We start from the raw sequence: 27,401 nt of genomic DNA, 5'->3' as shown, positions 1-27,401 counted from the left end.
AGCAGCTGAAGGTGCTTTGGAGTCTTGCTGGTACAGAGGTAACAGCAATTCAGGTTGCATTCGACAGGGCTCTTCACCAGACCCAGTCCTCCTGCTCTCCGCAGCATGTCCCTTTTACTGGAGGACGGGGAGCCTGCTCTCCATTTTTATTTTAGGCCCATAATCGCAGACTGATCAACTCAACAGGCGCTTCCACCCTGCTGATACTGCAAGAAGGCAACCTCTGTGATTTCGCCTTATTTTGGCATCCTCCTTTTTAACCTCCCTAACCCCTCCTGCGTGCCTGCCCCACCTCACACAGCCAGCGGGCCGGCGCCCGAGGGGCCGGGTGTGCCTCGCACAGCTCAGTGACAGCCCCGCCGCGCTTCCCTCCGGAGGGACCCGGGCCGGGGCGCGGCTCGGGGCCGGCGGGTCCCTCGGCGTGCGGCAGAGGGCGCCCCGCGTTCCGCAGAGCGTGGCCGGGAGGAGCCTCCGGCGGGGTCGGGGAGGGACGGAGGGAAGGAGGGAGGGCTGGAGCTGCCACGTCCTCGGCGCCGAGCGGCGGGCGGGGAGAGCCAGCCCCGCGCCTCAGCCCCACGTGTGGCGGCGGAGCGGGGAAGTTGCCGGCGGCCGGCGCTGCGGACTCTGTCCCTCTCCCGCCGCTGCCCGTCCCTCCCCGTCCCTCGGGCGAGCGCAACTCCAAGTAAGGGCGCGCGACGGCCCCGCTCCCGCCCGCTATCCCGGGAGAGGCCGGTGGGTGCGGGAGGCGCTGGGAAGGGGGCGGCGGGGAGCGCTGTGACGGGGCGCGGGTCGAGCCCGCGGTGTCCCGGGGGAGCCGCGGGGGGCAGCGGGCTCTGCTCCAGGGCGGGACAACTTCCCGCGGACTTTGGCTCCGAGCGCTTCGTCCCGGCGTCCGGGGCGCCGCGGTTAAGCCCGGAAAGTTTTGGAAGGCGGTGGGCGGGCTGGGTGCCGCGGCGGAGAGCCGGGAGCCAGCCTGGCTCGGCGCGGGCGGGCGGGAGGCGCCGCCGGGCCACGCTGCGGAGCCCCCGAGAACCACCGGAGAGGGGTTAACGAGGAAAGTGCCTGTTGAGATGACTCACAGAAGACTTTCGGGGTTTGTGTGGTTTTGCCCCTTTTTTTTTTTTTTTTTAATTATTCTTAATTTCGGTTCCCAGTCGCGAGTACAGTTGTGCCGGGAAACGACCGAGACCTGTGTTTAAGCAGCGTGTTGGGAAAAAAAAAAAATCTCAGGAAAGCATTAAAAGGTGACCCAGGAAAGAATCAAAACAATCTGTTCTGAATATAAAAACGTGGGGTTTGTCTCTTCTTTTAAGCACCGTGCCTTTATTTGTGCGTGTTTTGTCCCTGCAATGAGCTGGCGTGAGTTTGGTGCATAGTTTTGTGGTTCTTTTTATTGTTGGTTACCTTAAAAAATTTTATTTTCTCCTGTTTATAAATCGGTTATGGTTCAGAGCTTTCTTTTATTTGCTTTACTGCTTTAAAAAATTTTCTTGTGTCACAGAGATTTACGTTCCGTGGTCCCTATCCTGCCTGAAATTAGTATGATATTTTTATCGGTCTTTGTGGTACCACCCTGGGCCAGACCTCTTGGGGCTTCCTTATTTCTCTCAGTTTTGGAAATCTGATTGTCAGTTATTTTTAGCTTTGTTCAGAATTTCCTCCTTCAAATGAACTAGAAGTCTTATAGGAATTCCCTGATGCCCTGTTAAAAAAAGAGTGAAATTAGTTTCTCATTGGTACATTTTTAATAACTTTTTGCTCTCCCTCACTCTCTTAATTGCCTTTTAGTGGCCTATTTATAACATGCAGGCCTCCTAAATTGAAGATAAGAAGAAAACTGATTTTAGATCGTTCTCAACCGTTGTTGATTTCACTGGTCTGTGTCAGATAAATGAACTGCTCCTTGTCACAGCAATTTTAGCCCTTAGTTTCCTTTATGTTTAGTGGGAAACATAGAAAGGACATCTACCAACGGGATTTTTGGGTGCAGCTGTCAAATATCCCCCAATATTTTGGGGTAAATAGGAACTACCTGTTTCTTTATTGCTTTTTCTAGTGTGGACTTGCACAGGTCTCTGTTCTGCTCTTCGAGAGGATTTTGGTGGAGCTGTTGGCCCCAAATGCACCGTGGCTCAGGAGAGCATGAACAGCACTGGCAGACATCAGAAATAAAGACAAGCCATTAGCAGGGCCAAGCATTTTCAGATGCTGCCAGGGTGGACATTGGGAAGTTCTCCTAGGGAGTCCTTAGCACACATAACACCCTTTTGTGGTATGATTGGTGTTACAGACAGGGGTCCGGTTTGTGCGAGACATAAGATGTTTAGTAGTGGCTGCGTGTCCACACCTCCTGTTTTGTGGAACACTATCAGAGCTTTGTAGCTACCCCAGAGCATCAGAGATAGGTGGAAGTTGGCCTGTGTGAGGTGGCAACCCTCAGTCATGCTCCCTAGGTGATCACGGGCTCATCACTGCTTGTTTGGATATGTGTGTGTGTGCAGTAACAGGGAGAGAGAGGACTATGTGCACACTGGTTGCTGCTATATCCATATGCTAGCAAAATAACTTCAATATGCTTTTAAAAATCAAATTATGTTCTTCCATGTATTAAGTGAACAGGGAAATGCTTTTGCATATCTATATAAGATATACATGCTGATTAGGTGATATGACCTACCTTATTATTGGATGGTACATAAACTATGCACTAAATCTGTGACCATGGCAATGTAATGCAGTTTCCTTTTTTGTTTTTGCTACAAAATTTCCTCCTCCATTGTCTTTCTCCTTTGGCTGTCACCTTGAAACTCAACAAGGCTTGTCCTGGTGGTGGAGTCCCACCAAGAAGCAGTGGTGAAGAGATGATGAAGGAATTTCTCGATGAGGTGCCTGGATTCAGCAGGCAGCGCTGCTGTCATAGGGACTGCACTCAGAGAGATACATTGATCTTCTACAGTGGTATTGGGGTTTGAGGGAACTGACCACTAATTCTCTCTGCTGAACTGGGCTGGGTTTTCCTTTTACAGCTACAGCTATGCTCCAGCTACTCCCAAAGCCATCTGAGCCCATCAAGAGTGGATCTGGCACCTCTTGATTCAGCTACTTTGGTCCAGGTGCTCCAGAATAAAATGATCTTTGTACTGATCTCTCCATCATGCATTGAAAGAAGCATCTGTGGGTGCATTGATGTCTCACGGGTGGCTTGTTGTCCATGACGTGCAGTTTGTGTTGCATGCCAGTATGGATTTCTCTAGTTTTTGACTGATTATGGAAATCCTGTCATGCTTGGAGAAATGTTCAACAAAGAGATCTTGACTGTTGTCTTCTCTGGAGATTCCCCCAGGGCTGATTGCTGTACAGGGCCACCAGGGCAATGGCAGGGCTGCAAGACCACAAGTTCTGTCACTATGTGAGATTGTTTTTCACAGGGTGAGAGATCCCGAGAAGTCTCCATGATAGTGTTGTTTTATGTTGCTGCCTTTTTGGTTTTTGGTTGGTTTGGGGTGGTTTTGTTTTTTAATTATAGCAGTAACAGCTTTAGAGTAAGTGCTCCATAAAGCTGAGAAGTTACCTTCCTTTTTGCTCATTATGGGAAAGAGTTATGTTGACAGATGTAGGCTCTGTGAGGATTTGCTGAGCTCTTAATCCTGTTTGTGGCTAATAGGCCACTCTAATGTGGAAGGGCATCTCTTTCAGTATATAAAGGTCTTAACTGCTCCCCACCTTACGGAAATGTGGTGTTAAAATGCTCCGATTGTCTTAGCGGTAGTGACAGGCCATGAATTCGAAGATGTAAAATCCTGCCTTTTTTTTTTTTTTTTTTTTTTTTTTTTTTTTTTTTTTTTTTTTTTTTTTTTTTTTTTTTTTTTTTTTTTTTTTTTTTTTTTTTTTTTTTTTTTTTTTTTTTTTTTTTTTAGAGGGAGAGAGATATTTTTCTTTGTTAAGACAAACCCTAAAATAATTGCTGTAGGCAACAGAGGAACCAGGCTTTGTATATTGAATGGGGCAAACAGCCTGAGATCAGGTATTTGTGAGTTCTTTAGGCACACGTGTATCTTAAAGGTATTGTCTTTTGCCCTCTCACTAGTTTAATTTCAGGGTTGTTTAGGTTTGGTGGGGGTTTTTTGTTTGTTTTTATCCTTCTTTTTTTTTTTGTTTTGTACACTGATTTTAGGTGCAAAGAAGTTAGTCACTTCTTTCTCTCTTCAAAGTTCAAGCTCTGTGATTTTGGATGTCAGTGTACCTAGAAGTTTCTGACCCCTGCTGTCATTAGAAATTTTGTCGAATTTCTAATGTAGTATAGGGCATACCCCAATCAAAGTATTAAAGTTCTGAACGTGTAAGTATAATTTTAAGTATACTAGGAACTTGACACTTATCTTTCTAGTCTATCAATATGCTGGTCAAAACTTAATGTAAATAAAATAGTGTGCGGTGACAGGACTTCCCACTGCAGTTCCATGTGTTTGTACAAAACATCACTTTCCGCCCTGTGTAATTAATATATGCCATTTAAGTAGCTGCGTCATTGATGGGGCTACATTCTTGGGGGTCAAAGGAGTTACACTGTGTAGTTTTGTGATGAGATGCTTTGGGGATAAAAAGTTTCTGAGCAGAGTATCTGCTTGCCTTCCTGTTTGCTCATATGCAGTATTAAAGGCAAGACAGGGACCGTAATTAACCGAGCATTAAGTGAGAGATGTTGATAGAACCAGAAACTGAAGCTGGACTTGTAGGTGGAACATGCAGGGTAAGTGATTTGTGACATTGACTTGCAGTATATGCAAGACACTTGATTTTTGAGTTTCTCTTGAGTGGAGGTTGCTAACAGTGCTACAACACTTCTGTTTGCCCCTATCTATTGACAGCTGCAAGGGAAGGCTACTTCCAAGACCATTATGCATTCTCTGCTAGGCTTACAAAAATAAGACAGTAATATAGAAATGCAGTGAAAGTGTCAACCTTGAGGAATTTTTTTTTCTTTAAATAGGTAATAACAATAAGGCTGGGCTTCTCTCAGTCTTCTGCAGGTGCCTGTGGACCTGGAGGTAAAGGGATTTAGAAAAGGAGTCTGACTGCATGCAGAGTGGATAGGTTCTGAGCCAGTTAGGTGGATATTGACTTTCTGCTTTATGGCAGGAGGTCAGAGGAGACAAGCGTACAAGGTTTTGCTAAATGGCCCAATCTGTGGTAGCAGGAATGCTGAAACTTACTTTGGACTTACTAAAGCCTGTGAACCAGGCTAGAACGTGAACTCATGCCCTAAGCCTTAGTGCCATCTTGTCTCTTTTCTGATCCCTTTCATGATTTTTATTTTGTCTTGTTTGGATTGCACGTTTTTCATTAGACTTTTCTCATGATACTTTTCTTTGTACTGTAGTTATCTGTATTTTTCTTTCCTATTTATGCCCAGCTGTTCTTTGTCACTTTATCTGATTTTATTTTAAATTGCGTTGTTAGATTTTTCTCCNTCCTTTATTCATCTTCTTATGTTTTCCCCCTTTTATCCTTAGAGGAACCAGTTTTACTCTTGGAGACCAGCCCTTTCGTATTGATTGCCAGCTGCTTTTATTGAAACTAATTTGCATTCTCTACTCTTATTGTGCTAGACAGAGGACTAGTGATTTTGAGTAAAGCTCTTTCCCGAAAGGCTTTGCTCAGAAATTGTCTCTGTATTGCACAAAAAGAGTGGAAAATAAAGAGTAGCATCAGTGCAAAAGCTGCTTCTGCCTAAACCAATGTGTTTGTGTCTGTGTCACAGAAAGAGCAGAAATGTGGCCTGCCCTGCTGCAGGCACAAATGACTTCTCCAGGCTGAAATGAGCTGGTGTGGTGAGGGGAGTGCAGAATGATGTGGCCTTGTATTTACTTACGTGGGCAACCCTTAGACTCTGGCAGTAAAAAATCCAACCCATTTTGATTGTGACTGTGTACTGCCTTGGTACTTTGTGGGGTTTTTTTTCCACTATAGAGAGGTCTAGAAAAAATTATGAAAAGTAAAAATGTATTACAGTTAAAGAGTTGAAGAGCTGTGGTTGTGTGATGGTAAACTTGGGGAGGGAAAAAGTTAAATTAGAGGAGGTGGCTGGGGAGACTTTAAGACTGGAATTACCATCTGCCTTCAGATAGGCTCTTTTGATGAGTCTCTAATAAGGCTCCTCGAGCCTTACTAATTGCTAAGTATAAAACCTTTGTGTTTGGGTCATGTTGATTTTGGGCTTTGTATCATGGTAGAGCTATGGATAATCATGACTTAGATGTACCAAACCTCAGGATGTATATCCCATCTCCATCAGACTGCTTTGGGTTTATAAATTGGCCTCACTGCTTTTTCACCCAGTGTCTATTTTGTTTTGTTCGACACCTTGGCTTTGTTTGTGTATTTGGGAAGGAGTTCTCTAAACACGGTACAGCGCTTAGTATCAGGTCTGGAGGGCAGGGGTGTTACATAAATATGTTATTAAAACTCAATGAAGTGTTTTGCCTCTTAAATGTTTATTCTTAGTATGGCTGCTTGCTGGTAATTACGTGTCAATAGCATTGTTGCATCTGAAAGATCTTGTACTTGACTTTGACACCCAGCTAGAAAAATAACAAAAAGCAGGATACAGCTTTTAGTTATAAAAATGCACCCTCAAACACACCTTAGGTACATGGCTGTCATGATACAAATAAGAAGGAAGATCCCAGAGCCCTCTATTGGACGTTACTGGTGCCAGTATAAAATATGGCTCTGAGCTTGCAGTCATGCCACAGAAAGGCTCGGGAAATTCACCTCTAGTTGATTGTTTTTGCAAATTTAGGTCTGCTTGAACAAACCAATACACTTGCTGTGCTGGGTCTGGCCATCGACTCAGGCTTCACAATGCAGCCTACTTCAAATGGAAGAACATACAGTTAAACTCTAGAGTAGTTTAGGACAGAAACTAAGGATCAGCAATGTGTCTGAAGAGGCTTGAGAGGTTTAGGTGTTGATGCTGAGCGTCAGAAAAACTCAAGTTTACTGAATTGATAATTGTTAAAGGAGAGGCTTGTAGTTATACTATTATGATCTATGAAGTATGTTTGAAGGCTTGGAGACTTGGAGTTACTTGTGGTGAAGTACTTTAGGATAGAGGTAAAGTTTGCATGCCAGCTCTTTGCCTTTGGCTAGAGTTTGATACTGTTATTCAGAAGTCTTGCTGCTGGTTCTTGCTGCTGAATTATTATTTCAGTCTGCAGAGCAAGCAGTTTCCCTCCATTGTTTAAGTCCTACAGTTGTAAGAGAAATATTTAACAGTACAGGAAACTGTCTGTAGAAGTAAGATTTGATCTGAAATCTGATTGCCTGAACTATTGCTAAGTCTTTTACATTTCTAAAAATTGAAGGTGACTTAGTGCTTTCTGTTCATAACTTATTTAGGGTGTTGAATGAACTCATTGTACAGTAATCTCCAACAAACACACTTTTGTTTTTCTTTGAAATTGCATTATAAAGTGAGGAAGATAGAAATACTTGTATAAAATAATTTTATTGTTTTTTTTCCCCATGTCTACCACTACAACACTACCTTCCTGCGTGGGAGAAAGTGAGACCTTTCTGTTTTGTATCCAAACAGAACAAAACGTAGAAGCCAATAGAAGAAGTAGGAGTGAGAATCCATTTGAGTTTTCAAATCCTTGCCTTTGTTAATAACAGGATGGGTTACTACTATTGAATATGATGGGGTTTTTAAAAAAAGAAAGTTATTAAATTTAACATGTGCTTAATGGAGGAGTGAGGGGAGTTCCAAACACGCAAAGAAAACTGTAGGAATAAATCTTTGGAGCAAATTCAGTAACAAGTAGAAATATTCAAGTTGGTCTGTATATCTTAACAGTGATTTCCTCCTGGACTAATTGTGCCCCTCCTAACACACACAGGGTATAGCTATACAGTGCCTTGCAGACTGATTGACACTTCTCTGCCCACTCTTTCAAATAATTAGGCAGGAGTAGGATCTTGTCTGTAAACCTTTGAGCTTTGTTTTGGTGCTGTACTCAGTGTAAAACACAGTATTGAGAGACTGGCCTTTTTTAGCACAGGCACAGCATATCGAGCTGGTTTGCATCTTATCCTCTTTGAACAGGAGTGAGGAAGATTGGATCTGCTTGTGGTGTTCCACCCTGTCATGCCCCATGACTGGTTCTGGTAAATCAAAGCTGTTGACAGCTGCCTTAGCTATTTTTTCATGTTTTCCCTTTGGAACTAGACGATCTTTCAGGTCCTTCCAACCCAAACCAATATGTGATTCTCTGTATATGCTCCTAAGATACCCAAATGCCCGAGGTCAATCCCAGCTGTCCTTTGTGACTGAAAAACTTCTGTGGGGTTTGGGGAGGGCTGTGGTTTCTGTGGGGTGGGCTTTTTTGAGAGTTATTTTCTTTGTTTGGTGTTGGGTTTTTTGATTGATTGATTGATTGATTGGTTGGGTTTTTTTGTTGATTTGGGGTGTTTTGGAGGTTTTTAGAAGAAGGTATCAGTGCAGTTGGTGCTAAGCTTTTAACTTCTGAATGTGTTTTGGCAAAGATTATTTTTGGGTTTTTTTTCCCCCAGTGCCTCTCAGAACAGTGAAAAGAACCCACTGGGTCCCTAAAGCTTTCCTACTTAATGCACTTCCTTGACCTTTTCAACTACTTTGTGCTTTTGCAAAGATACAAACCTGGGTATTTTACATATCCCATGTTACTGAACTAAATGACAAATTTGGGGGGATTGACAGATAGGAGCTTTGATGATAAACGATTTTTTCCCCCCCTGTATAACTTTATCTGTATTCTCTGTGCTGGGCACTCCTCAAGGAGAGATTCAGTGTGAAGAGAGGTCTTCTGACAGTTTTGCCCTTAGCAACCCTCAAAAGCACAGGAGAGGAAGAATTAAAGGAAGGAGCTGCAGTGTGCAAAGTCTGAAGAATTAACATCAGTCTCCCTTTTTCATATAAAGGAAGGAAAGAGTTGACTGGAGGAAGAAATCTTTCTTGTGGTGCTGGTAGAGAAGCACAGACAGTATTTGAGAGCCAGATAAGACCTCAGAAGCAGCAGAAGTGTATTACACTGCAGAAGCTTTCTGGGTTGTGATCAGTGTTCTAAAATACAGTTTAAGAAACAGTCAACAAAATATGTTTCCCAGGGATTGAAAAGACTTCCAGTTAGTGAATCCTGTTCATCTGTATGTATTTCATAATCCCCATATAATGCAATTCAAAAGTATTCTTCAGCTTAACCTTATTTTAATTAGAAAGAGCATCGTGGCAGAATATCCCACGTTGCATGTTTGTTGAACAGCATATACTATCTGGACAAATGACTGAAAACTTTGCCACATGGTATTTATTTGTTGCTGTATTTCATGCCAAATTTTTTTTGTTGCCAGTTCTTTTTTTTCTTATTAAATGAATGGGTATATGAACTTTTTGCTGAATATTTCCACTCCATTAATGTTTTTACTCATTGTGTGAAAATATGTGATGCTGTGTTTCTAAAACAGAAAAAAAATCAGATTGCAGGTATATACTGTAACGTCATTGGCATTTTTTTCCTGTAAGAATTACATTAGATGGCAAAGGCTTGTTAAGCCTGAGGAGGGATATAGTTGCTTTCCAAAATAAATGCTATTTATGGAAGTTTATTTCAAGTTATCTACAGGAGAGTGAACATGCAAGCAATATAATGTTTTCTTTGGAACATACTTTTGGTAAATGTATTTTTAAAGGTTGGTAATCTGTTTCCTGCCTAGAAAAACCAAGGAACTCAAAGAGAAAAGGAGATTATGGTCATATCTGTTATTCAATGCTGTGCTGTTTCTCTGAATTCTATCTTCTGCACAGTTACAAGCCCTGCAGGAAAGGTTTATGCAACTTGTATTGAAAACTTTCAGATTTCCTATTTCTCTGAGCAAGTTGGTTTCTGGCTGAGCAAGTTAACTTTTACTGCTGGGCCATCTCTCCATATCTTCCCTTTCCCTGGAAAATTTGTGGTCTCCACTGTTCCTGACCACTCTGCATAGTTAGCAATCCCTCCAGTCTCACAATACCAGCAGTGTAGCAACACCAGCTCTATACAAGTCCCTTTGAATTCTGTTGTCAGTTGTATTTCCTGTGAATAAAGTGTTGCTGTTTTAGAATTCCAGGGAGCCCTGAATATAAACGTATCAATTATGTGTCAACACAACAGCATCTGTCGTTGAAATTGGGTATCATTTATTTGGCATCAGCATAGCAAAGATTTGGCTGACAGCCAGAGTGAAATATTCCAGCAGAAACTGCTGCAACAGGAGCCATCTCTGAAGTAATTCTCTGAAATTCAGGTGCTCTAACACAATGTTTTAATATATTCCTAAGACATTAGGGACCTTAAGCAAAAAGCCTTTCATGTTGCACATTCTTGCCTGCTGTTATTTCTTTTTCATGACTAATTTTTTTTGTTGTTTCTGCTCTCTGAACAAATGTGTGCAAGGTTCTGGGATGTATATATCCCACGATTTAATATCCTTTTTTGACTTTCCATTTCTTATTTCAGCATTGTTTGCATAAAAATTCCAAATGAATGCAGGTGATGCCTGATTTGTGGAAACTTTACTTAACTATGAAAGAGGCAAGATTTCAGAATAGGAGCCTAAGAAATTGTCCCTTTCCTTGTAAAAGATATACAGTTTACATTTTTTTAATGATTAATTTAGTTTCTCTCGTCTTCCTTGCTTTTTCTTAGATCTAAGTAAGTTTCACATTCCTAAAGATGTGAGTCAAAACAGTATTTACATAGTTAAGTAAATATTTTAGAGTACCTCTAGGAAATGGAGAACTGGGATCACTTTGGTCTTATGGATGATCCTTATTATACTTGAAGGAGGGGAAGAGATAACTCTTTGATTAATGGTATAGCTTGTAATAGTTAGCTGGTTGATTCTAATACCTTTTAAAAAATGAAAACAAGAGCATCAGAGTTAGAAAGACAGGCGTGAGATCATGTAATATATCCAAATGTTTACCTTGTACCTTTTTGTTGACTCTGGGCTCCAGTCAGTCCCCATCCCTTCATGAAATTAAAGTTTTTCACTTGTGTGCTAAAAAAACCTCCTTTCTAGCAAAGCTTTAAGAATACAGAGATAAAAGTAGTTGGAAGAAAACACACATTGGATTTTAAGTGCTGGAGGAAAAGCTTGTAGAACAAAGATGAACTGCTTAATTTTAAGGTATTTAGGTGGGTTTTTTTGTGTATTCCTTCCTCCTCCCTGAGGTTTGAAGTACTGTGGAAATTCGGTTTCTCTCAGGGGAGAACAATGAAAGGCAGTGAAGTCCATCATAATGTCTGCATTTTAAATGGGTTGGTTTCTCTTTGGGAGAAAAAAAATAGTAAATTTGTATTAGCTCTTAACTTCTTACTCTCAAAAGAAATCACAAATCTAGAGTTAAGTAATGAAACCTCTTTAGGAAAATCAATGTTACCTTTATCCGAGCTCAATTTATTCAAGGGGTCAGCTTTGTTGGCTGCCCTGGCATATCTTGAATTTAATGATTAACCTCTTAATGACTGTTCATGTAACTTCCATCTGGTATTTTATATAAGCATAAGCCAAGGTGATAATAGAATGCCGTAGTAGAATGGAGTGTGCTATTCAGGGGAAAATCTCTTTCCAAATCCTATATGCAGAATGCATCAGCCCCAGTGAAACTGAGAGAAGCCCATTAAGAAATCCGATTAGCTGTCTGCTCTCTAGGTGAGTTAAAATCTCTGTCCAGTGTGGTAATCAGTGATGTCTAACTGGTGGCTTATCTGGTAATGGCGCTGTCGCCTTTTATAGAGGCGCCTTCCCTTGCAGTTCGGCCAGGCATGGGTATTCATTTCAGCCACGTACAACACTGAGCGTCGAAGTGAGACCCTGTAATAAATTTTAAAATCCTCTTCAGAGCTGAAGCTGGCACCGTCTTGTTCTGTTGTGTCGCCCTTCGTTTCAGCAGGTTTCCTTGCGAGGTCTCTAAGTGCCATGTAAGGGGTAGCAGGCAAGAGGAGGGAGAGTGGGCTTTGTGTGAGAGCAGCACAGAAAAAGTGCAGCATTAGGTTCAAGTGCCAACGTAATGTCAAGTACTAGCCAGTGGGCTTGCTCCAGTGGTAATTTTCTGCAGGTAAAAAAAAAAAAAGAGACATGTAGTTTTGGGAAGTAAATATCAAAAATACTTCAAAAGTAGCTTTAGTTAATGTAATAGCCTGTAAAGTCTAAATCATTTTCCTGTTAAAATGGAGAATGTGAGGAAGAGCAATTCTAATGTCAGTAGTCCTTGATGTATTTATCTCCATAAAAATACAGACCTGGTGTCCTTTCCAGATCCATAGATGTTTGTGCCCATGGAGAGACCTGGCTGAAACCTGTGGAGCACTGCAATAGCAATTGAGACAAGATGCCAAATGGGAACTGAACTTTTCATCAACTCTTGCCACATGAACATAGTCCTCTATCTTTTGAAGGTGTCATCTGTTGGTAGTTGCTTCCCATTAGTTTGTATTCGTCGTTCTTCTTTTCTTTCACTCAAAGGGGGGGGAATTTTGGCTGTTATGATGGTTGGTTTTTTTTTAAATTGTTATATGCTTTTTGCTTGTGGGTTCCAGCAAGTTAGTGTGATCTTAGCCATGCTTTGCACCTTATTTTGTATTTCATTCTAAACTTGCTATTGTGAAAGATACTGCTATTGTCTCAGTTCTGTCTAGAGGTTTATGAAAAATTCTGACCTGTTGTTAGCGTCCCCGGTTGATTGGAACTTTGGTGTACTCTCAAGGAAGGGGAGATGATGCCTATGGTACAGCACAGTAGATAAAAGGTTATGCTTCTCTCTTCACTTTTTCAAAAACCTGCTTTGTGGTTATAGTTCTGGTTTCAAGTCTCGGATAATTTGTGAAAAGAAATCTCACTGTTGGACAGAGCAATGGCTGATGGCCTATATGACAGGGTGAATAAGCAGATCTGATACCTCTAGCCCTTTGTAGGAAAAAGATGGTTCTGAGAATCCTTCTGGAGGTAGTGTGTATTGTCCTTTCCTTGAAACGCACAGAATGTGCTTGTTGATTCCCTTAGGTTTTGGAGAGCCCATGCTCTGGAGTATGGATGCATTACACTTGGCATTATTTAGAATATTCAGGCTTTGGACTGGTTAGTAAAAGGCTCTGTGAAACCACTGTCTTGTTTTCTGTCCAGGTATTCAGTTTATTTGCCTCACTGTGTTGAACCTCTATCCCTTTACTTAGTCTCCCCTCTTTTTCCCAGTTCAAATTAGTGGCAGTGTTTGGGGAAATGAACATTTTCCTTTTCCTTTACACTTGCACCAGAACTTCAAAGGACAAATTGCCACTTTTTCCACTCTTAGGAGTGAAGTGCTATTTTATAGTACCCTCAGATTAAATATTGGGGTTGCTAATCTACTTCTCGCACCATAGTTCTTGTATTGAGGAAAAGCCTCTTTGGAGCAGTGTTTGCAAAACCATTTCAGTGCATCTCACTATTACCAACTCAGAACTGCAACCTTATATAAGCCAGTCTCCATCCACTTTAACTCCAGAACAACTGCGGTGATTAATATTTATATAAAAGCTTTCATGTTTCCACAGCTAAATTGTCTCACTTTGAAAAGAAAAGGTGGCTTTTTCCCTGTTGACTTGGTGTGAAAAAGCTTGCAAAGCTTTCTGGAAAAAAAAAAAAAAGGCTTTCAGCAGCACTGCAGCTGAGGCAGGCATCAGCAGAAGAACTAGGGTCATCTTTAATTCGGTATTTCACTTTGTGAAATTGCCTATTCTAAGAGAAATAAAACATTTACATGTATATTAACCAATGCTTGCCAGCTCTTGGAATAAAGCCAGTTCTCTTAGGGCCAAACAAATGCTCTGAGTGAATGAGTAATAATCTGCTATTGTCACTCCTAATTTATGGATGGGTAGATAGAGCAATGTTTGCCATTTTAAGTTGTCCTATTCGCTTGAAAGACTAGAAATCACGATTAGCTATCAGCTTGGAGTATCGATAGCATGTCTCTTTATAGCTGATTTACTCGGTATAGCTGTTGCGAAAGTTCAGAACCTCCCCACGTGATAAGAAGTAATTGTGGAAGAGGATGAGAATGCATGAAGGTTACAGAGGCTTTGGACACTAATTTGGAAGCTACAGCCAGAGTCTGAAAGATACATGGCATATCCTCTTTATAAATGACATGCCAGGTCTTCCTGTGCCTCGTTTGTTTTCTGAGGAAATCTGTATCGTCATCTCACTCGTAATAGAAAATTAAAAGTCTTATGGATTCCCAGGATAATGGCTGTATTGAGCTTTTGTTGTTGATAGATAAGTAAGAGGGGTGCATAATACTGAGTACCTTACAGTGACATTTTTGTGTATCTCTGCGCCTTTCCATTTGCTTAATCTTCTAACAAATGCAGTTAAAAACAGTTTTGAAAATTTCGTTTTACACGTTTATGAGCATGCTTTTGTCATGAAATTAATGGCAATCTGGGCACAATTGGGGTGAATAAAAATAGCAATGAGACTTCTTCTCTTGTTGAGAAAGATAGGTGTTTTTAATGGGAACACTTAAAATCCTACCCCTGTGAAGCCCGTATTAAATACTGCAGGGAGGCAAATAGCACAGCCCCTCTGGAGTAGGAGTTTAAGGGAACGAGAGTCACTCTTGAGATTAAATTGTCCACAGAGTGTCCTGTGAAGTCTTCCATGACATCTCCTGACTGGCTGTGGAGGAGTGTGCTATATCACACCTAAATATGTACGTAGGAGATGGATGAGAAGTAGAAACCTCAGCTGTCAGCCACTAAAAGCAAAGAAACACAGTGAAGAGGTGAGGCGATCATTGATGTCTGTCTTCTCTGATGGATGGACTCTTCTACTTCTCTCAGTCATTATTTCACTTCCATACAGCTTTTCTCCAATGCACTGGTTTGTCTTTCTTTTCGTTTTGCTGCATTTCTTGTGCGCTGAGGGGGCTTTCCTGCGCTTTCGGTCTGGGCTTTATTGTCTTGCTCACCTACTTGCACTGCATCATTCTTTTTTCCTCCCCCTCACTCCCCCCCCCTTCATTAAACTTCCTATCTGTGATCTTGTTAAATGAAATAACAGCAAGAGCAATTGGTGTTGATGTTGTAGATACCAGGATGTCCACAGCCCAGAGTGCAGCCATTAATACTCTGCCTGTAAGCTGTGGAAGGCTGGCTCTGAAGAGATGCCTAAGGACATGATTCCTCAGCCCCTCTGAAAGGTCAGACGTAGGACTTAACTTCTGTACTGTGCAGCCTTAGCTGTCACTTGGTGTTCACAAGCACTTTGATAAGATTAAAAACTAATATGTCCCTGTTTTGAGAGGAGGTCAAATAATACACGATTCAAACTCTACATTCAAACTCTGGATCACGGGCAGGAACCCTTAAACACCCATTCTCTGAACATGCACAGTTCCCAAAACCATCCCCAGCACTGACTTGACTTCCACGGTTAGGAGTTCAGGGAACAACTTAGTTTGATTCTTGGGTGCCTGCTGTTGCACTGACAAGAGATTTCTACGGAACACTCCAGTAAAATAATATAATGTATAATAATACACATATCAAATGTGGCTGATATAAACAATGAAGTAAAATGAGTCGTATTTTTAAGATCTGGTCAGCAGCGTCTTAATAAAAATGGGGGGGTGGGAGGAGAACTAACTGTACCACAATAAAAACAAACCCCCCACATTAAAGACAAAAAACCCCCAAATCCCCCAAAACCCAACCCCCATAAACAAACAAACAAACAAACAAAAAACCCAAAAACAAACATAAAAAAAACCCCAACACCCCAAAGAGAAACAACCCTACCACCAATCTACCCAGCAGCCTGTAGCAATGTTTCTTGAAATTGCTCTAAAATATGGAACTATTAAGATTAATCTGAATCAATCTATACAGAGTAAGATAGATGTGTGCTTAGATCTCAGCAGCAGCAGGTGCTTGCAGTATTATAAATAGAAAGCAATACAAATTGAGGTGCTTATTAAATTTGCCTTTATGATGCTTTGAAGAATTGCCATAGAATAGAGAAGAAAAATTACCAGAGGCTCTGGATTAGAAGGATGACTTAAATAGCTGTGCTGCCAAAGGAAACAGACATAAACTAGAATAAGTGATATACTTGTTCAGAAAAGGTTATCTAACAGCAATTTGTCTTGAACATGGAGAGGTTGGCCAAGAGCTTTGGAGGGATGTGATTGAACAGAGGAGGGCTTAATTTTTTTCGTCAATTTTAATACAGTATTGAGTTTTAATATATCTTCCAGGGGATTGCACTGTAATCCTTTGTAGCACTTCTGTTTCTCAAGTTTTCCCTTAGTTCCCTTTTCTCCTTCCCCCGGCTGACAAAACCTAATTCTGCAGGAAATATTTGTGTTTGTGAAATGGACTCGTTCAGAATTTTTGTTGACTTTCGGATAAGGCCATGGTGAGAATCCTGTACGTTGTCCAGCATTTTCTAAAATCCTTGAAACGCTCTGGGGCCTCTGCAGAGAAGTGGCTGAGTGGAGCAGCTAACAAATCATCTAGTAAACTAGATCAGAGCAGAAGGCTCAACTCGCAGACTAATAAAAATAGATCTGCAATGTTTTTTTCTTTAACAAGATACTCAAATTGATTTAATTTGGCAGGGAGTACACCAGGAAATCTTAGTGTGGGAAAATCAGTGCTCTGGGGAGCAGTGAATTGTCCCATGTGAGATCTGCAGTTACTGCTTTTTAGTAGCAAAGCACAGGCGTGCTTGCTGGTGGAGACAAGGTCTGCGATGGCACGGTGTCGCTCCTGCACCTTCATCACATGGTTACTGTCTTGGAAAATGGCTGGCACAGAAACAGCGCGGACATCCAGGTTAGGAATGGTGATAACACGTGTGCACGTGCAGAACGAGTGAGTCATTATCACAGAGTGTAGGGGGAAAGGGAACACAACAGGACTCCTGGCAAACATACCCCTATCTCCTTGGCACTGCACACATGGGCTTACATGAGTTAAAGTGGCTAGTATGTCGTACTAAGCATTTAACATATTTTTGCCTACAGTTAGGAAATCACTTGCATCCACGTGCTTGTGAGTTGCAGGAAAAACTCAACCTAGCCAGTGCACGAGCGCCTCTTCCTTTGGAAAAATTCAGCAGGGAATGAAGCTGGTATCTTGCATTAAGATTGTTGGGTTAATGGAATGCTGTGTATCATTGGTGACTCTCAGAGCCCTGTGGATATAGCAGATTGCTTTAAAAACAACCCGAGTGGAAAAGAAGGCTGTACAGGACTCAATGAGAAGGGTCACTGTGAATACTGTTGCATAGGGAGAGGTCACGTTTTAGTCTTGGTAAGTGCTTTTAAAGGAGGTCGCTTGTACTTTACAGGGGTTGAACTGTGGTACTGATCGGTAGCTGCTGAATGGTGCAGAGAAACCTCAGAGACATTACAAGGGCTTGCTTGTAATGGGCTTTGTTACACACACGGCTCCATCCACAGCATTTTGCTTCTGAGTTTTTGAGCTGGTGGAAAGTCTTGGCAGTAGAACTGTAAATAGGAGTACATGAATAGGTGGTGCAAGGGCCAGTGTTGCGGAACTGATGAGGCAAAATAGGCTTATGTTTAGAGGGTGGCTTTGCTGGAAAACTGTATTTGGTTAGACTGTGCAAAATCTGTTTCTTTCCATCTGTAATTTTATTAAGTCTTAATTAAACTTTCTGCATTTAAATTAGTTTACATTAATGTCACACTGTCTTATTACGTGTATATTGACAGACACTAACAAGGATTTGATCATCCTAATCCAGCTGTATGTAATTATGTGCCTTCTCCTTAAATAATTGCAAAAAGTCTATCAATCATGGCAGGAAAGCCGACTGCTTTATTATAATGTGGGATTATTTAGTGAAATGTAATAAGACTTCAGGTTTAAGCTGGGGAGTAAACAGAATGAGATTTTACTGAGACCAGTAATAGGAAGAGAAAATTCTCCACCCATCCTGTGTTGCAAGTCTCAGTTCTTATCTTCCCTTCCCCCCCAAAAAAAAGGTGTCCTGATTGCACTGTTGTCACACAGATGTTGAGAACATTTCTCTAATTGGAAAGGAATTTGGGAAAGATATAGATTCCTGGCTGCCAGAGGAAGAGGTCTAGCCTACACCTATGGTGCTGTTCTAATGTAATGTATTCATTGATAACTTGATTACCCAGATCAAATGAGAGCATGCAGAAGACCACAGAGGTGGGAATGAAAGCCAAGCACTGCATAAGCTCTAAAACACCTGCCCTGCTTGGAAAACAAGGAAGGAAGGGAGTGACACAGGCACCCACTTCGTTGATTGTATTTGGGTCGATTTCTGTGTGATTTAGTTACTTTCCAATGTCATACAGTCCTTTCCTGGCACATGTACAAGCAGGGAGAGACAGGCATGTTGCCAGCAGTCTTTCCTCAGCCTCCTACTGGAAAACCATACGTGCCAAAAAAAACTTGAAAAACCAGAACTTCAGACAAGCCCTGAAGGGAATGAGTTTTGACATCTGAACTCCTTGTTGAGCGTGCTCCAGCATTGCATCCAACTTGATTTAAAACTGAATACCTCCAAGTTACTACATAAAATAAAATAAGTGCAGTTGTTGGTGCGGTGCTGTCCATTTTTCCCTGCAGGACTGTCTCAAGAGTATTTCATGAGCCCGGCTACATGTGCTTTTGCTTATTCCTACAGGAGAAAGTTCAGTGTCTTGAGCTAGAAGAGTAAGATTTCCCTTTGTGCCTTCTGAAGAAACAGTTTCACGAATAATTTTGAGTCTCTCATACACAGATTGTCATGTGGTCAGGAAGTACACATATCTAGATATTGCCCTGGTGTCTTGGGACTGTTCTTTCAGCTCTTCTCTTCTCTTGGTCACTCTCCATTGTCCCCCTCTCCAGCGCGCACACACGTGCGTATACCCCTGCCACCCCAGGCTCAGCCCTTGCCTCTGTGGGTTTTGTGGTTTTAAATTTTAACATTCCATTGTTGCTGTGGGCATGGATTTTCTGCCTGCCAATCTTTTAGCCTGGACTGAATTTTCAGTGCCAAAGCTTTAATGATGGTAGAATTATCACGAAAAGCAGTGACAGTCCCTCAACTCTCCTGTTTGCATTACAAAACTGTAACATCAGGCTTCGGACTGGCTGGTGTTCTTCCTGGCGCATGCCTCGGGGATCTGTGTCCAACACGTTTATAGTGATGCTGTCTCACAGAGTGACTGTGTTGGGAAGCTCGTAGTTTGAACAGAAGTATCAGCCAGACCTCATGCTGGATCGTAGGAAAAGTGTGTTTCCCATCTAGGTTGTCATAGTCTCAGAAGATGAGCGCTGCTACCTTCTGGTGACAGTTCAACTTGAGGTGTGAGTTAGCAGCGACAGTTGAGGTCTCAGTGGGCTGGCACAGATGTACTGGAGAACAGGAACATGGTTTTCACACCAGATTCCTGATGCTGCCCCTTCTTGCAGCTGCCACATTCTTAGGATTGGTCTAGGAAAGCAGCACTTCAATTTTGAGGAACTCTGACACCAGTGACTAGGTTTTTTTAATTATTTATGTAGTGTAGCTATTTAGAAAGTGACTGAATTTCTGTAAATACACTGGAGAGATAAATGTTTTGCATCCAAAGGAACATTGTTAGAAGCAGCTGAGAAAATTACTTTTTAAGAAACCAGCTGAGCAAACACATAATATCAAGTCACATGCTAGGTGTTGTGGTTTGCTGCATTTATGCACAAGATCGTCTGTAGCTGTAGAGATGGAGAATGGCAAGCTCTTTTTTTACAGCCTCCCCTATGAATCGAATTCATGCAGTGGCAGAAATTACATGTTTGTTTTTCTTGTGTTTTCAGTAAACATTAGTTGTATTTCTTCGTTGGACTGCCTGTTGCAAAAGTTGTGTTGATGCTTGTTCTTTATCTGCAAAGAGAAGTGCGGGTTATTTATCCACCTGTTCATGGAGCAAAATTACTTGTCTTTTTATTTATTTTGTTTTAATTGAATGCCGCTCTGTTTCTTTGCTGTATTCAGGGCAGATAGGATTGCACTGCGATGCTGTATGCGCCAAAACCACCGTCACCTCGCCTCTGTTTAACAATGCCTTCCCAAATGCAGAGATCCACAGCTTTTTGTTTCTAATAGAGATTGCTCGCTATATCCAGGTCCTTAGAATTGTGAAAATCATATTGAAATAGCTTTCTGCTTTGGCGGCCTTGCTCTCCCTGACTCTCTGGCAGCATTCACTGCTGGCTTTCATTTTCCAAATGCTGTGAGTAGTTTGGAGACTCTCAAAGCTACATTTACAGTAAATGTGATGTTGCAGTAATGACGGGTCAATTCAGATTTAGAAAAAAAACCACCACCTCTCACTAAAAAATAATGTTAAACTGACTTCAAACAGAATCTTAATAGTTCCATATTGTTATGTGTATAATTAAAAGCTTTTACCGTTGAAAACAGGGTTCTTTTGATTTGCTAATTGTAATTCCTTGCTACAGTCAAATAGACTGAGGTAAATTTTTATGGTATTAAGAATTGGCCTCATGCTGTAACATGAAAATCCATTTTTCACAGAGCAAAAAATTTTCTCTTAATGCTTTTCTTCATTTTTAGCAGACTGAAATCGTGACAGTGTCACTGAAACAGAAGATCTCAAGTTTAGCATTGCAAGCATTATCTTCAGCTGTGCATCAATTCTGCTGTGCTGTTTCAGTCTAAAAGGAATGGAGGACCCAGAGCATTTGACCATACAGAAGCAAAGTTATTTGTGTGGCTATTGTTGCAGTCCTAGTTTGTTTGGTACGGGATGGCTTGTAAGAATTAGAAGTTGTTTTTTTTAAAACAGGTGATAATTTCTCTTCTTTAGTGGTTGCACAGAGCTGTGTTTCAGTACCAAAATAAGCTGTCCTGTAGCTGTAGGAATATTCACTTAATCATAGGCCTGCTTTTGTGTTGCTCAGAGTGGTTGGGCTGGGAAGGCACGGGGAAGAGATGGAGGATGAGACTAGGATTGAAGTGTTTTGCTAATGCTCTGGGCAGGCTTGCTCTTTAGGGTTCAACTCTCTTAGTCAAATTGGCAAATCTCTGCTTCTAGTCTTTGTCACCCACACAAGTGATTACACAGAACAAGTCAAATAATGAAGACTTTTTAAACTATAATTTTACATTTAGTGTTTAAAATTAAGTGTCATAATTGGGCTTGAATGTGATGGAAATAGTGGTGCACAATCACTACTGCAGTTGCCTAAAACTGTTGCAGTCAAGCTTTTTTGCCTTTTTTCCCTCTAGAAGCTCCCTGCATAGAGCCAGTTTGGTGAGGCACTAGGTGCATAACGTGTCTGATTCAAACAAAGGGGCAGGTTTAGCTTCTGTCTCTGCTTGGGAGTTGGGTGTGAACTGGTCCTAGTGCCCTCTGCAAATCCTACCCAGGTAATAGCCACACAAAGTAATGAGTGTGTTCTTCAGAGAAGATGTCAGGATTGTTATTTTTCTCTCTTACACCTGCCAAAACTGAAACACAAGGTAAAAAACAAGGGACAAAGTTGGACCTGAGAGGTTGGAAAGGCTTTGTGCAGAACTTCGTCTCTGGAGATCCCATCTAGAGCTCCAAGCATCAGTATTCCAAACTCCTGCTGAAATACTTTTCCCATTTAGCTTCATGTCCAAACTGGCCAAATCACCTTACAAATTTGTGACCTTGTTGATGCTATTCCTGCAATGGCCAGATTCTTAGAGTTGCAGGAAAAAAATTCCTCATCCAAAATGTGGTATGTCACCTCGAGGTAAAATCAGTTATGGAGTAGTGATTAAGAAATAAATCTGGGTTCCATGGGGTAGCCTAAAATAAGACTTGTCCTTCATTAAGTGGTACCCATGGTTCATGTAACCGTGTTACGTGCAGTTCAGTCATTCATTAAAACCCAAACTATTTCCCTGGTTTCATAGGTAGGAAATAACACGTCTCTGATGCTTGGACCCCACTTTAATTAAAGCTAGAAGTAAGACTGATATTACTTGAGTTAATTTGTTGGTTCTGGGCTCCCTGTGCTGGCTGGGGCAGCACGTCAGGTTTCCTTCTGCTCTGTCAGAGCTGCCTTGCGGCTCACTGGCTGGGCACTGGCTCAGCTGCAGGGAAGTTGCATGAGGTAAGGGGGGATTAAAGCCTGTCTGTAGGAGACCCTGCACTGCTGCTCCGGCTGCACAGAGCTGCTGCCTCCGTCCTGCTGGGACCATGCAAGGAGAGCGCTCTGTGCCATGGCCAGGGGCTTCAGCAGCCTGCAAGGAACAATCCTGTTTCCCTGGTGGGAAGGGTGGTCTTTGTCCTGAGGATGGGGAGTGCTCCAGTTGTAATGACTGCTCAATGCTGAGCAGTGGTTCCCTGCTAACTAGCCTTCCTCTTGCTCCTTTAGTTCCCTCCTCTTTCTCTTCCCATCTCTTAGATCCAATTCTTCCACCCTGTGTGCAGCAGCTTTGGCTGCAGTACCATGAAGTAATCAACCCCCCAGCAAAAATAAGGAACAAGCTGATAAGATTGTTGGTTTGGGTTCTTGACTCTGATGGCGGTGTGTCCTGGTGATTGGGAACTACTGGCTTGAGAGCTTTTTAATGCTCAAATAATCTGAAGAGTATTGTGTGCTCAGATGCCTTGTGTCCTTTCTCCCTAGTGCTGGCAGGCAATCTGAATACAGTGTGTCCAGACTGTCTGCTGGTTGGTTGTTTGATTTTATTTTGAATGTCTCAGTAACATCCATGGCCCTAGGGGAAAATTTAAATTATAAAAATTAATTCTTGTCAGATTGTTTATTTGAATTTCAAGTTGTTTTGCTGTTCCAGAAACGTTACATCGTCAGTTTCAGGATCACGAAGCCAGGTTGATCCAAATTGGCTTGCAAACACTTGTAATTTTGGATTTGGAAAAAAATTAGTCAGTTTAAGACACATGATTAGTATGTTCATGCTGTAACGTTGGTGATAGTAAGATCTTTAGACATTTTGAGACGTGCAATTACACCAAGTGCACATAAACAAAACCTTTTGTGTGTGTGTTGCATCTACAGTGATTTCCAGATTTGCCATACTCCTCAAGTGCTGGTGTAGCTGGAGTCAAGGATGCCTTTCAAGGCTCGCAGGAATAGCCATGTGTGGTTTTCAGAGCTTTAAATTGCAGATTACTAAGGGTCGGAGTTAGTTTTACCAAAAAAAGGAGATGACAGACTGCCATAAGTCTGACTGGAAGATTGCTGACATGTTTTGAAGGATACCAGTCCCTACAGGTTCCACTACAGACTTCTGGTACAAAATTATCGCTGCTTAGCCACAGCTGACTTGCTCTAAAATGCTGGCAAACGCTTCAATGTTGATATGATTGACTTTAGTGAGTCCAGCTGATTCATGCTTCTGAGTTGTGATGTTAGCTCTGCAAAAACAGTTTAGAGTAACTTAACCCAGAAGATAGAATGAAGAGCACTTTTGTATATAAAAAACAATGTGGATGATGGGCAAGGAGGAGTGTAATTTCTCTAGCAGGCAGGCCGGACTACTAAATTTGTGGATTTTTATTACCTTGAAGAATGATGTCTTTAGGTTTCTCTTCAGTAGCTTAAACTTTTTAATGTTTTATTCTGCTTGAAACCTTAGTTTTTCAGGATGAAGCTCGTGTAGGCTCTGTGAAATGGGTGTTTCAAACAACTATACCAAGTCAACACTCATTTTCTTGACTTGGCAATCAAGATTGTTTATTTCTAGCCAGCAGATTCCTGCTTTGGGGGGAAACTTTGCTATAGTGACCTTAAAAGTAATCTCATCGCCCTATGCAATTTTATTGTCAAATTTTAAATTGCAAATTTAATAAAAGGAAGGTGGGGTTAAAGTCTCTGGCCAGTGCCAGGCTGCTGACACAGTGTTGTGGACTACACATATGCTACTTTCGCTAGAGTCTCTTTGTACCTTCTGTTGGAGTTCTACTTAGGTCCCAGTTGAGGGATTTGCTTACTTTCCAGTTAAATCAGTAGTTGAACTAATTTGGTGATCATTTCCAGCCTTGTGATTCCAGTTTGGTGATCAAACATCCAGCTGATGCTTGAGCAGTTTAAATAGAGATGGGAAGGAGCCTTAGAAGGATGTGTACAATCTACAGCGCTGAGCCCTCTCCTGTGCAGTTTAGACTGAAATGGAAAGGAGACTCTCAGGCTCTCTTAGAGGAGGAAGGGTGAGTTTCCAGTTCTACTGCAGCTGTTTGATGGTTAGAGCTTGCACAAAATTGAAGTACCCATGGGACATCACTTTCTCGTGGACCTTTTGATAGCAACTTGCTCTGAAATGTTTTAAATGGGCAAGTGCTAATGAATCTGTTAATTACACCCATCCCAATGCCACATTATTTCCTTCCTCTCTTCACTTGAGTTCAGCCTTCCCAGTGCACAAGCCGGGTGATTACTGGCTGAAGGAGGATATAGCTCAGTAACATCAGATAATTTGTTCTCATGGGCTGTGTACGCTATACGAAGCAAGACCCTAATGTTGTAATCCTGTCCCTGTCACTGACTACATGTGCTTTATGGATCTGTTCCTTACCTTCCATAATTTTTAGTAGTCAGTGAAGTCCATGGGGGCTGGCAGGAGGCTTGGCAGCAGAAGGGGATAGCTGTGGCACCCTTACTGTGCTTGTGTACAACAACGAGCTATGGAATTTCCTCATATCCCGCTGAGCACTGGTTTTTCAGTGCTGTTTCCTACCAAGATGAACATAGCAGAATCTACAATATGCCAGACTTTTCCTGTGGGGAAGTGTTGTCTCTTGCAGCAACTACCCGATCCTGGTAGTCACAGCCTGGCGCCTGGTGGCAGCAGGAGCCTGGCAGCGTCTTGCAGAGACTCACTGCTTCCATTTTATGGTTCAGTTAAGATGAACCCTAAGGCTCATTGCTCTGAAAACTGTGGGCCAGTTTCTACGCGAGTCCATCTTTGCCAGTAGCAAAGCCAAGCAACCCAATCTACTGGAAACATATTTGGAAATTGATGCCAGATTCCCAAACTGGAGAGCATCAGCTTGCAATTCAAGTGGTGCTGACATTTGCGGGAAGGCTTTCTGTTCTAAGCTGTCAGATGTTAGCTAGTGTATGTAATTAACTTGGTATAATTTTGCTTCAGAATGAAATATTCATTCAAAAGAGACTTTAAAAAACATCCTGATGTTTTTAATGTCTGGCTAGCAAGTGATGCTGCTTAGAGCAAGGCATACATTTATTGTCAGAGAGATTGGTTTCATGGCAACTCCTGTTTGTTACTATGGTACACAGGAAGTCCCAAAGGCTTTTACTGTCTGTCACTTCTTGGGTCTTGTGAGTAATCAGGATACAAAACCCACTGATGTACACTAACAGTGGAGACAGAAAATAATACAAAAATACAGCCTGAAATGCTGTGGTAGTCTGATTATCCCCAAGGACAAATGTAAAACTTTATTTTGCATAGCAGTTCTTCTAGAGTTTGGTATTAAAGCTTGTGACCAGAGCAAGAGAAGAGAATGGAAATGGAAGGGGTAAAACAGATTTCTTTTGCCCTAGAGGAAATTCAGGAGTTAGTTAGAGAAGTGATAAACAACAAAACCAAACTAGAAACCAATAGTTTGCAGAAGGTGGAATACCAAAAGCTCTGCCCTGAATCACAAAGAGAGTTGATTATTTGCTGGCAAGAAAGTTATGAAAGTTTAAAAATTAAGTAGGCCCATTTGCTTAAAAGATCGATACAAGGTGTTGTGTTTAGTTTCTCCATCCAGCTCCTGTTTACCTTTCCATCACAAAGTTCACTGACCACTTCTGGTCTCTAAATCTGTTACATATTTTGATTCTAATGGTGCAGCGTGTAGAAGGAACTAATTCTTTCCATGACTCTCACTTTACTGTTTCCTCTTTTGAAAAGTATCCCAAGCATCAAAATTTCCCTCCTGTGCTTTATCAAAACCAAAATGAAGAGTTTGCGTTAAAGCATAAGTTGAATTTGCAAAGTTTATGATTGCAAAACAACTGCCTGTGTGCGCAGGGGATGCAGAATCGATGAATCCAGCTGAACACTGAGATCTTGTCATGCTTGAGCTTTGTTTTTTTTTTTTTTTGGGAGGGTGTGCTTTTTTGTTGTTGTTTTCACTGTTTGTTTCTTTAGATTGTATCCAGGAAGGACCATTTAAAGCCAGAAATACTGATGGTTTGATCCGTTGTTGGTTTTGTGCTCTGATAGTCTGGTTGATTCCAGCAGTTCAATTTAGCAGAGTTATTCCACATTTTACCTTAAATGCTGCAGTATCTCACTAATCTAATTGGCTGGATGAGATTCACAGCAGGCAGGTTGCTGCTGTTATGAGAAAGGGTGAAAACTCCTTTGTAGCAGCAGATAACCTAGAGGTGACGATTGTTGCTTGGTATGTTTTAGTTTAGTTTCGCTTTTGTGATTGGGCTGACAAATCAGGTTGAGTGCTAACACCACCAGAAAGCATCCAATTTTCAGTGAAACCTCTTTGCTATTTAAAAAAAAAAGTAGTCATAAGACAACTTGTAGCATTGACCAGAGATGAGACATCAAGAGGAAGTTGTGTCTGGGGTGAACTGAGAGAGCTTTGTAGCTTTGCTTGATGACATGTGCTCCTCACCTACAGCAGCACATTAAAATCATCTTTATATTTTGAAATAAGAGGGAAAGAAAAGAGGGAGTTGCAGTAACCCACCGATTTCTGTGTACATTTTATTCTGGGTATGTTATAGTGATGGAAAAAAATGAGTTCATTATTTACTTCAATTCAGCTCAGGATTTGACACCAGTAATCCTTACTGTCCAAATTTGTTTTTAGTGACGTGTGGCCTGTGTCCAGCTGTTGTGCCGCGGCAGAACCCAGGGATGTAGCAAAGAGGAGTGTAACCAAGGGCTGGCACCCGCCCTCACTGCAGTCAGGGAATTGCCCCTCTGTAGGCAGCTCAGGAGCAAAAAAACTGGGTATGGAAATGCTAAGCACCTACTAATTTGCCTGATTTCACAGGCTTCTGTACCATGCTGTGTTTTTGTTAATCTCACATTATAGATACTTCTGCTTTTAAAAATTGTCTAGTAGATGCTTCAGAGCAACAGCCTTCTGCTTTATTAATGACTGCTTGTCTACACCGGTGATTTGTAAGCAGGCTGGTTATCGCTTGGGCTCTTTTTCTTCTATTAATGACAGCTGCAATAAGAGTGACAGCACTGAGTCATGTTATGATTTAGACTTTGTTCTGTGGCAGCAGAACCAGAAATATTAAATCAGGCAGATCTTTCTCCCCATTTCTTCCTGTTAGAATACCCTTTATTCCAATAAATACTTG

General features: G+C 41.7%; 1 protein-coding gene across 6 annotated transcripts in view; it reads left to right on the top strand.

The window, feature by feature from the left end:
* The first annotated feature begins 546 nt into the window (after window positions 1-546).
* The window catches only part of SMCO4 (single-pass membrane protein with coiled-coil domains 4), a 28,394-nt gene continuing 1,539 nt past the window's right edge, over window positions 547-27,401 (top strand). The window contains exons 1-2 of one of the 6 annotated variants that reach the window (XM_027895423.1): window positions 14,710-14,845; window positions 15,151-15,262. The gene's annotated coding sequence lies outside the window, so the exon portion shown is untranslated. Of the gene's footprint in view, window positions 733-1,006; window positions 1,245-11,633; window positions 11,734-14,709; window positions 14,846-15,150; window positions 15,263-27,401 lie in introns of those variants that run through there. The other 5 variants (XM_027895422.1, XM_027895424.1, XM_027895427.1 and 2 more) reach the window with 5 other exon arrangements.

This window comes from Empidonax traillii, unplaced genomic scaffold (assembly GCF_003031625.1).
Source record: "Empidonax traillii isolate 1590-97213 ecotype Southwest subspecies unplaced genomic scaffold, ASM303162v1 scaffold460:size473327, whole genome shotgun sequence".
In the NCBI taxonomy this organism is placed as follows: domain Eukaryota; kingdom Metazoa; phylum Chordata; class Aves; order Passeriformes; family Tyrannidae; genus Empidonax; species Empidonax traillii.
The sequence above is the reverse complement of the archived record's forward strand: the minus strand, read 5'-3'. Positions and strand labels throughout refer to the sequence as shown.